The sequence below is a fragment of the Pongo abelii genome, chromosome 3, assembly GCF_028885655.2.
Source record: "Pongo abelii isolate AG06213 chromosome 3, NHGRI_mPonAbe1-v2.0_pri, whole genome shotgun sequence".
In the NCBI taxonomy this organism is placed as follows: Eukaryota; Metazoa; Chordata; class Mammalia; order Primates; family Hominidae; genus Pongo; species Pongo abelii.
Window position 1 is genome coordinate 97,603,835 of NC_071988.2, and position 10,836 is coordinate 97,614,670.

At 47.6% G+C, this 10,836-nt stretch overlaps 1 protein-coding gene across 14 annotated transcripts in view; it reads right to left on the reverse strand.

The window, feature by feature from the left end:
- The window catches only part of CCDC158 (coiled-coil domain containing 158), a 110,400-nt gene extending 101,988 nt beyond the window's left edge, over positions 1-8,412 (reverse strand). For 8 of the 14 annotated variants that reach the window (XR_008524565.2, XM_054554075.2, XM_054554065.2 and 5 more), the window contains exon 1: positions 7,516-7,724. The gene's annotated coding sequence lies outside the window, so the exon portion shown is untranslated. Of the gene's footprint in view, positions 1-7,515; positions 7,725-8,290 lie in introns of those variants that run through there. The other 6 variants (XM_054554071.2, XM_054554078.2, XM_054554068.2 and 3 more) reach the window with 2 other exon arrangements.
- Between the last annotated feature and the right edge of the window lie 2,424 nt (positions 8,413-10,836).

Genomic DNA, 10,836 nt, shown 5'->3' on the forward strand with positions numbered 1-10,836 from the left:
ACCATTCCCAGCTAAGTTTTTTTCCTTTAACATTTCTGCATATATGTTTACAGTCGTATTAAATTCATCTTATCCCAAATCTGCTCTTTTCATCTCCTCACTAAACCTTCTTTCTTGGGTGTTTCAAATATCTTCATCAATTCAAATTCCATATCCAATTAATCACCATATTCTGTTAAGTTTAAATCTCTAATATCTTTTAACTCAGTAAAGAAGACTTAGGTGGGGTCACAAGTCATAAGGACAGAATTCTTGAATATGCAACTTAGTTCATTTTACTCCCATTATATTTTTATGCTTTCGTCAGCTCTTGACAGGCCTAATACAAAGTATCTCAAAATGATCTTTCTAGCTTTCGTTTCTTAAAATCATTAGAAGTTTCCTATAAAACCACACCCATCTTGCTGTCTTGCTCAAAGACTAAGGTTTGAACTAAGACTAGCACTCTTAGGCTTGACCTTTAGATCTGGCCTAACCCACGTACCAGTTCATTCTCTGGCCACTCCCCTGACATATATTGTGCCCCAGTAGATGTCTTACTTGCTGTGCCCTCAGTGGGTCATGCTCTTTTAGGACTCTGCTTTTATTTGTACTGTTCTTTTTGTCTCTCCTTACCCTCCTGGCAAAAACCTCTCCAGTTTGGCTTTTAGGGATATTACTGGTGGCAATGCACATTGATCCAGTTTTAAATTTCAACATTCTAATAAGAAAAAAAGAAAACCACCCAATGTCTCTGAAAAAATAATGCAGAGGACTACATTTGGAGGACATGCTCCTCTTACTCTTCCCGTATCAAAAGTGGCAAGCTTCAACTAAAGAATTCATGCATACAAAGCACTTAGCACATGGCCTGATGCATGTAGCAAGCCTTTGATAACTATTAATTACTGTTGCTGGCATTTAGATAGTTTACAATATGTTATTGCTATGAATATAGTATTTCTATAAATACTAGAAATAGAGCTGTTTAAAATCAAGACCAATCAAGTTTCCACCCTCATGAATTTATATTCCAACGGGGAAAGAAAGGGATTAAGGGGAAAAAAAATCACAAATATAATTTTGGAGAGTTGTCAAGTACAATAAAGAAAATAACAATGGATAGTGGTATAAAGAGAGATGGAGTTGAGACTCCTCATATGGTTTGGCTGTGTCCCCACCCAAATCTAAACTGGAACAGTATCTCCCAGAATTCCCACATGCGTGGAAGGGACCCAGGATGAGGTAATTGAATCATGGAGGCCGGTCTTTCCCATGCTATTCTTGTGATAGTGAATAAGTTTCATGAGATCCGATGGGGTTATCAGGGGTTTCCACTTTTGCTTCTTCATTTTCTCTTGCTGTTGCCATGTAAGAAGTGCCTTTCGCCTCCGCCATGATTCTGAGGCCTCCCCAGCCATGTGGAACTGTAAGTCCAATTAAACCTCTTTTTCTTCTTCTCAGTATGTCTTTAACAGCAGCATGAAAACAGACTAATACAGTAAATTGGTACCAGTAGTGTGGGGAATTGCTGAAAAGATACCCGAAAATGTGGACGCGACTTTGCAACTGGGTAGCAGGCAGAGGTTGGAACAGTTTGGAGGGCTCACATGAAGACAGGAAAATGTGAACTTCCTAGAGAATTGTTGAATGGCTTTGCCCAAGATGCCAATAATGATATGGACAATAAGGTCCAGGCTGAGGCGGTCTCAGATGGAGATGAGGAACTTGTTGAGAACTAGAGTAAAGGTCACACTTGCTATGCTTTAGCAAAGAGACTGGTAGCATTTTGCCCCTTCCCTAAAGATCTGTGGAACTCTGATCTTGAGAGAGATGATTTAGGGTATCTGGCAGGATAAATTTCTAAGCAGCAAACCATTAGAGAGGTGACCTGGGTACTGTTAAAGCCAGTCAGTTTTATAAGGGAAGCAGAGCACAAAAGTTTGGAAAATTTGCAGCCTGACTATGTGATAGAAAAGAAAAATCCATTTTCTGGGGAGAAATTCAAGCCGGCTGCAGAAATTTGCATAAGTAGCAAGGAGTCTGTGGGCGGCAAGCCATCCAGGTGCCGAGGCAAGAGACCGAGGGCACGAGCTGTTCCAGTATAATAAAATATATAAAATAATAAGGATAGTTATACTAGATATAGATCTTAGATATGATTATATATGAATATCATTAATCATTAGCTTGTAGCAATTATTCTTTATTCCAATATTGTAATAATCCTCACTCTACAATCATAACCTAGGAAAAACCAGGCCATACAGAGATAGGAGCTGAGGGGACATAGTGAGAAGTGACCAGAAGACGAGTGCGAGCCTTCTGTTATGCCCGGACAGGGCCACCAGAGGGCTCCTTGGTCTAGCAGTAACGCCAGTGTCTGGGAAGACGCCCATTGCCAAGCGGACTGTGGTCTAGTGGTAGTCAGTGTCAAGGAAAAATACCTGCTACTTAGCAGACCGGGAAAGGGAGTCTCCATTTCCCCGGGGGAGTTTAGAGAAGACTCTACTCTTCCACCTCTTGTGGAGGGCCTGAAAGGCCTGCCTGCAGTTATCCAGAGGCCTAACCGTCTCCCTGTGATGCTGTCCTTCAGTGGTCACGCTCCTAGTCTGCCTTCATCTTCCATCCTGTACACCTGGCTCTGCCTTTTAGATAGCAGTAGTAAATTAGTGAAAGTACTAAAAGTCTCTGATAAGGAGAAATAATGGCATAAGCTGTCTCCTGTCTCTCTCTCTCCTCTCTCTCTCTGCCTCGGCTGCCAGGCAGGGAACGGCCCCCCATGTGACCTTACCTATCATTGGAGATGGCTCACACTCCTTACCCTGCCCCTTTTCTTGTATCCAATAAATATCAGTGCAGACTGGCATTTGGGGCCACTACTGGTCTCTGTGTCTTGGTGGTAGTGGTCCCCCGGGCCCAGCTGTCTTTTATCTCTTTGTCTTGTGTTTTTATTTCTACACTCTCTCATCTCTGCACACAGGGAGAAAACCCACCGACCCTGTGGGACTGGACCCTACAGAGTCTAATGTTAATCCCCAAGACCATGGGAAAATGTCTCCAGGCCATGTCAGAGACCTTCATGGCAGCCCATCCAACACAGGCCCAGAGGCCCAGGAGAAAAAAAGTGGTTTCGTGGGCTGAGCCCAGGGTCCCTGTGCTGTGTGCAGCCTAGGGACTTCATGCCCTGTGTCCCAGCTGCTCCAGTCATGGCTGAAAAGGGCCAATATGCAGCTCGGGCTGTAGCTTCAGAGACTGGAAACTCCAAGCCTTGGCAGCTTCCATGTGGTGTTAAGCCTGCAGGTGCATAGGCCTCAAGAATTGAGGTTTGGGAACCTCTGCCTAGATTTCAGAAGATGTATGGAAATGCCTGGCTGCCCAGGCAAAAGTTTGCTGTAGGGATGGGGCCCTTATGGAGAACCTCTGCTAGCGCAGTGCTGAAGGGAAATGTGGGGTCAGAACCCCCACACAGAGTCCCTATTGGGGCACTGCCTAATGGAGTTGTAAGAAGAGGGCCACCATCCTCCAGACCCCAGAATGGTAGATCCACCAACACCTTGCACCATGCACCTGAAAGCTGCAGACACTCAACACCAGCCCATGAAAGCATCTGGGAGGGAGGCTGTACCCTGCAAAGCCACAGGGGTTGGAGCTGCCCAAGACCATGGGAACCCACCTCTTGCATCAGCGTGACCTTGATGTGAGACCTGGAGTCAAAGGAGATCATTTTGAAGCTTTAAAATTTGACTGCCCTGCTGGATTTCGGATTTACATGGGCCCTGTAACTCCTTTGTTTTGGCCAATTTCTCCCATTTGGAATGGCTGTATGTACCCAATACCTGTACCCTCATTGTATCTAGGAAGTAACTAGCTTGTTTTTGATTTTACAGGCTCATAGGCAGAAGGGACTTGGCTCGTCTCAGATGAGACTTTGGACTGTAGACTTTTGCGTTAATGCTGAAATGAGTTAAGACTTTGGGGGACTACTGGTAAGGCATGATTGGTTTTGAAACGTAAGGACATGAGATTTGGAGGGGCCGGGGTGGAATGATATGGTTTGCCTGTGTCCCCACCCAAATCTCAACTTGAACTGTATATCCCAGAATTCCCATGTGTCGTGGGAGGGACCCAGGGGGAGGTAATTTTCTCTTGCTGCTGCCATGTAAGAAGTGCCTTTTGCCTCCCACCATGATTCTGAGGCGTCCCCAGTCATGTGGAACTGTAAGTCCAATTAAACCTCTTTTTCTTCCAACTCTTGGGTATGTTTTAGCAGCGTGAAAACAGACTAACACAGCTCCTCTAGTTAGGGTAGGTGAGGGAAGGCCTTTCTAAGGAGGTGGCATTGAACTGAATGACAGAAAGAGGTCAGCCTCACTGGGGCCAGGGGTAACTTCTTAAAAGAAATGCCATAACAAAGGCTCAAAAATGAGAAGAGCTCAGTGTTCACTGACTCCCAAGGAAGAAGGCTAACGAGGCTGCAGGGTAGCTAAGTGGGGATGAGAGGGCTTCTAATGGAGGCCAACTATGTGTCATGCCAAAAGGAACACTGTGCTTATCACTTCCTTTCCTACACTATCCTGAGAAGATGTCAGTGAGGTTGGTGGAGGTAAAGCTCATGGGGCCTTGAAAGGCCACATACTGAAGACTTTGGGGCTTATTCTAAATGCAATGCAAAGCACTGGAGGATTTTAATCAAGGGCATATGATCCTCCAGCGGCTGAGTAGAGAATACACTGGGAGAAGCTGGGGCCAGTTATAAAGCCACTGGAGCAGTCCAACAAAGGGACTAAAACCCAACTCTGAAGTAGGCCAGTCATTAAAAGTAGATGGTGCTGGGGTTGGGAATGGGGATTGACTACAGAAGGGTACAAGGGATCATTTTTGGATGATGGAAATGTTCTAAAACTGAATTGTGTGCTGATTGTACAATTCAGTAAGTTTATTAAAAATCACTGGACTGTCCACTTAAAACAGGTGAATTTTATGGTATGTAAATTATACCTTATAAAGCAGTTTGAAAAGAAAGCAGATGTGGGGAGTGTATTAGTCTGTTTTCACGCTGCTGATAAAGACATTCCCAAGACTGGGTAATTTATAAAGAAAAAAGAGATTTAATGGACTCACAGTTTCACATGGCTGGGGAGGCCTTACGATCATGGAGGAAGAGCAAGGGAAGTCTTATGTGGCGTCAGGCAAGAGAGAGCTTGTGCAGGGGAACTCCCTTTTATAAAACTATCAGATCTTGTGAGGCTTATTCGCTATCACGAGAACAGCACAGGAAAGACCTGCCCCCATGATTCAATTACCTTCCACTGGGTCCCTCCCACAACACATGGGAATTGTGGGAGGTAAAATTCAAGATGAGATTTGGGTGGGGATACAGCCAAACCATATCAAGGAAAGTGGGAAGTGTAAATTAGCTGCCTGGGTCCCAGAAGTGAATCATTAAACTTGAACACTGAATTTTCCTGTATCCTGAAAATTCCAAAGTGTCTTTATTCCAGAAGACTAGCGGTTGCTTTTAGCCATATTTTAACACATGGAAGCACTTCTGCATTCCCTCTTTTCTCCAGGCCTGGACCTCAATCCCCAGGTGTCTGCAACTCTTACTTGATATACACATGATGGATAATCAATAATGATTCAGCTAAGGTAAGGACAAAGCCTTTGCCACTTTTTACCTTTATTCTTTTTAGCCAGAGCAAATAGTGATAGATTAATAGGAATACTCTTAAAAAATTACTTTAAATGCCAGACTACCTCCTTCCTATGCACCACTTAAATTTCTTTTTTTACCAAATTCCCTATTCAAATCCTTTCTTTAGGATTTACAGGATTCAGATAAATATACAGTGATCTCCACTACTGTACCCCACTACTGCCCCAGCTGAAGACCTGTAATCTCTTCCTCAGTACAGCATGGTATGTGATTTATGAGCACGCTCATACGTATTAGTTCCCTACAGTTTCCATAACAAATTATCAAAACTCGGTAGCTTAAAACAATAGCAACTTATTCTTTCATAATTCTGGAGGCCAGGAGTCCAAAACAGTCTCATGGGGAAGAAAGCATGGTGTTGGCAGGGCTCCCTCCCTCCCTCTGGAGGCTCTGCAAGAGAATCAGTTCCTTGCCTCTTCTAGCTCTGTTGGCTGCCAGGCATTTGGTGACTTGTGGCCACATCACTCCAATATCTGCCTCTGTGGTCATATTGCTTTCTCTTAGGCCTATATCAAATCTGCTTCTCTCTCTCTCTTAGGACCTTTGCGTTTGCATTTAGGACCCACCTAGATAATTCACGATAATCTCTCCATTTCAAGCTACTTAATCACGTATGCAAAGGCACTTTTCCCTTATAAGGTAACATTTATAGGTTTCAGGGATTAGGACCTGACATATTTGAGTGGCTACTGCTCAGCCTACCATATAATTTGGGGCCATCTAGCTGGGGGACGGGTGGATCACAAGAGGCCCTGTTTAATAAATGGTGGAGGTCTAAAGTGGCTCCCTCATAACATACTAGATAACACTAAGTCCTCATTGTAAATGCACAACAACAGTAAGGGCTTTGCATACATACAAGTAAATTGCTGTCCTCAATTTGTTTTGGGAGTATAATATTAACTCTATGGCATGGAAACCATTTCACCCACAACACAAGTAAGATAACCGCAGTAAGATTAAAAGCAATGAGCGCAGTACAGAGATAGGAGGACCACAGCTTTCTCAGCACTCCTGCACCCTTACCTGATGAGCTTCCGCACAGAGAAACAGTCCTACCTAGCATGTCTCTGGGATATGTGGAAGCCCTGGTCGTTTCCGTCCCGCCCCCCCCCCCCACCCCGCCACAACGCCTTAATCTCCTGCTGAGAGAAGCAGCAAGAACTGGTTGCCAGTCAAAAAACCTGGGCAACAGCCGACCTCACTTCTACTTTCCCCTGACGTTGGAGTTCAACATGAGGCACAAACAAAACCTGGAGCAGCCTGAGTGGGGCCTAGAGCAGAGTGCTGTGGAAAAGGATGGAGACTTTCCAGAACTCATTGTGCTGCTGATTGATGCTGATAATGGGGGAAAGCTCTGACCCCCACATGTGGTTTAAAGACAGGGCTCAAGCTGAAAGGGCCCTTGCGCCGGCGTTTAACACCATTCCGTCTTGGATGCGAGGCTGTCCTCTTTACCACCAAGTCTTCCCCATCTCCTCCCCCTGTTCGCGGCAGCGCGGTAGACACGGAGTCAGCAGTCACGTTGGGGCAAGTTACTCGGTGATTCTCTTCCCCACAAATCAAATCACTTTGCGCAGGCCCTTGTGTTCTTCAAGGTCCAAGTTTCAGCGCCACCGTCCCCAGGGGTTTTGCAATCCCCGAAAACAACAGCAGTTCATTCCAGTAAAGAAACAATTTATTGGGCATCTTCCATGTGCAGAACAAACACGAGGCACTGGAAGATTCCAGAAATGAACACGAGTCGCTCCAGGTCCTCAGAAGAACCCCACTCCCACCCTACCATCCTCGTCTCCCGGGCCGCGCCCCGCTTGTACCTGCAACCAACACCTAATCCTAAAACACCGGCCGCATCTCCGCGGGGCGCCGGCGGGCGCAGCGGCCCCACCTGCGTCGACCTGGCGGCTGGGACGGGGCGGCTCCCCACTCTCCGCCCCTAGGCCCCGCGGAGGCTGCGGGGCGGCTCCTCCTCCTCGGCTGCGGCGCCGGAAGATGCCCGCGCCCGTCACTCCTAGCGGCTGTGGCGCTCGGGACGCTGCCCCGTCCGCGCGAGCCGCGTGAGCTACGGTTAGGACGCTCCGCAAGGCTTAGTAGTGGGGGGAGGGGAGGAGGGGGGTGCTCGGCAGCTGCCCGGCGGGGACCCCTCCCGCGCCTGCGACTCCGCCCGCCGGACGCCGTCGCCGGGGCATCCGAGCGTCGAAATCCCCACCACCGCCCGGGCGCCCTAAGAAGTGGGGGTGTACCCAGCCCGGAGTCAAATCCTGGAGCTCTGCCCCAGAAACTACCCTGGGTTCGGACCTGCACCCGGCGCCCTCTGCCGCTTCTCCCACAGCCTCCTAACTGGTCTCCGGCCCTCCTCTTGCCCCCACCCGAGCGCCTCGGGCCACTCTCGTAGCTGTCCCCACCGTGGTCTTCCCAGATAACTCACTGACCCTCACCAGTCCGAGCTCTTACCTGCCTAAGAGTCAAGCCCAATCTGGAGTTGCCCGCCAGGCCTCCTACTCTGACACCCCCACCCGGCCCCACCTCACTCCACCTCCCATTCCCACTCCTGGCATTCCCATTTGACCATTTCAAGTTAACAGAATTCACATTTTGCAGCTCTGTTTTCTCTGTCCCCGAATGTTTTTCAAGTTCAAACGTGTTCTCGGCATAGCTGACCCTTCTGCCTCTGGAGACTTCTTCCCTCCACTGTGCTACAGTTACCCTCTGTCGTTATCTCTAATATAGAATTTATCAGATTTTTGCTGCCCAAATTATCGATCAAATGGAACGCGTCCAGAAAGGCCAGTAGTGTCTGATAGATGCAGCCTGAGGCATTTAATTCTACTAGCAATCACATTGTGCAGACACCTACAGCAAATAACTTTTTATGTATAAGTTGATTAGAAATATTAGTAAGTCTTACATTAAATAATGTAGTTACAAATTTTAATAAAAAGATTAAATGCCATTAAAGATTGTTTATCATATCTTTGTAGTTAATCCATTTATTGACTCAGAGAGATCTAGGATTAGCTATAGAATCGAGCATTTTAACAGGAAGTGAAACCATAAGTATTACATAGAAAAGTAAATTAGGTTTTGTGGTTGGACAAAAAGCAATTTCTAATTTTTTCTTTTTTCTATCAAAACATGAGTGTTCCAATGACATAAAAATATTTTCCATACCTAATACATGGTTTCCATTGGTGTCTCATTTTGTGCTTGTACCCTGGACACACACAAAAAGGTTTTTTTTCTTTTCAACTGAGAGGTGACAGCGTGCTGGCAGTCCTCAGAGCCCTCGCTTGCTTTCGGCACCTCCTCTGCCTGGGCTCCCACTTTGGCGGCACTGCACTGTGGGAGCCCCTTTCTGGGCTGGCCAAGGCTGGAGTCCACTCCCTCAGCTTGCAGGGAGGTGTGGAGGGAGAGGCGCCAGCGGGAACCGGGGCTGCCTGCGGTGCTTGCGGGCCAGCGGGAGTTCCGGGTGGGCGTGGGCTTGGCGGGCCCCGCACTTGGAGCAGCCGGCCAGCTCTGCTGGCCCCCGGCAATGAGGGACTTAGCACCCAGGCCAGCGGCTGCGGAGGGTGTACTGGGTCCCCCAGCAGTGCCAGCCCACGGGTGCTGCGCTCGATTTCTTACCGAGCCTTAGCTGCCTTCCAGCGGGGCAGGGCTTGGGACCTGCAGCCCACCATGCCTGAGCCTCCCACCCACTCCATGGGCTCCTGTGGGGCCCGAGCCTCCTCCACGAGCGCCACCCCCTGCTCCATGGTGCCCAGTCCCATCGACCACCCAAGGGCTGAGGAGTGCAGGCGCACTGCGCGGGACTGCCAGGCAGCTCCACCTGCAGCCCCGGTGCGGGATCCACTGGGTGAAGCCAGCTGGGCTCGTGAGTCTGGTGGGGCCTTGGAGAACCTTTATGTCTAGCTCAGGGATTGTAAATACACCAATCGGCACTCTGTATCTAGCTTAAGGTTTGTAAACACACCAATCAGCACCCTGTGTCTAGCTCAGGGTTTGTGAGTGCACCAATTGACACTCTGTATCTAGCTGCTCTGGTGGGGCCTTGGAGAACCTTTGTGTCCATACTGTGTATCTAACTAATCTGATGGGGACGTGGAGAACCTTTGTATCTAGCTCAGGGATTGTAAACGCACCAATCAGCGTCCTGTCAAAACAGACCACTCAGCTCTACCAATCAGCAGGACATGGGTGGGGCCAGATAAGAGAATAAAAGCAGGCTGCCCGAGCCAGCAGTGGCAACCCCCTCGGGTCCCCTTCCACAGTGTGGAAGCTTTGTTCTTTTGCTCTTTGCAATAAATCTTGCTACTGCTCACTCTTTGGGTCCACGCTGCTTTTATGAGCTGTAACACTCACCGCGAAGGTCTGCAGCTTCACTCCTGAACCCAGCGAGACCACGAGCCCACCGGGAGGAACGAACAACTCCAGACCCACTGCCTTAAGAGCTGTAACACTCACCGCGAAGGTCTGCAGCTTGACTCCTGAGCGAGCCAGACCACGAACCCACCAGAAGGAAGAAACTCCAAACACATCTGAACATCAGAAGGAACAAACTCCAGACGCGCCACCTTAAGAGCTGTAACACTCACCGCGAGGGTCGGCGGCTTCATTCTTGAAGTCAGTGAGACCAAGGACCCACCAATTCCGGACACACAACGTCTTTAATTAAAAGATGTGTGTTAATTAGTGTATAGCATGAAATTATCTACACCCACATATATGTACGAAAAGTTATGTGCCACTGATTTTACTATAAAATTCATCACATTTTGAAGTGTCCTGTGGTCTTACAACATTTTTAAAATATTGTATTAAAAACAGCTTCTTAGCTTTTTAAATAAAGAAGTAAAAGATTGAGAAAGGGATCCAAAGTCCTTTTGCATTCGTTCATTCATTCCACCCATATTTATAGGGAACCTACAACATGCTATGTGTAGGTTGTGAAAATAAAGCTGGGAACAAATACAGTCCATACCCTAGTAGTGCTTACATTCTTGTAGAGGAAGATGAGCAATGCACAAATAGACAAGTTCAAATATGCCAGATGGGGATAAGTGTTGTGGAGACAGAGGTAGGAGGTTAGGGAGTGTGGGGTTGCTGTTTCATAGTGAGGTCTTGAGAAGGCGTCATTGATA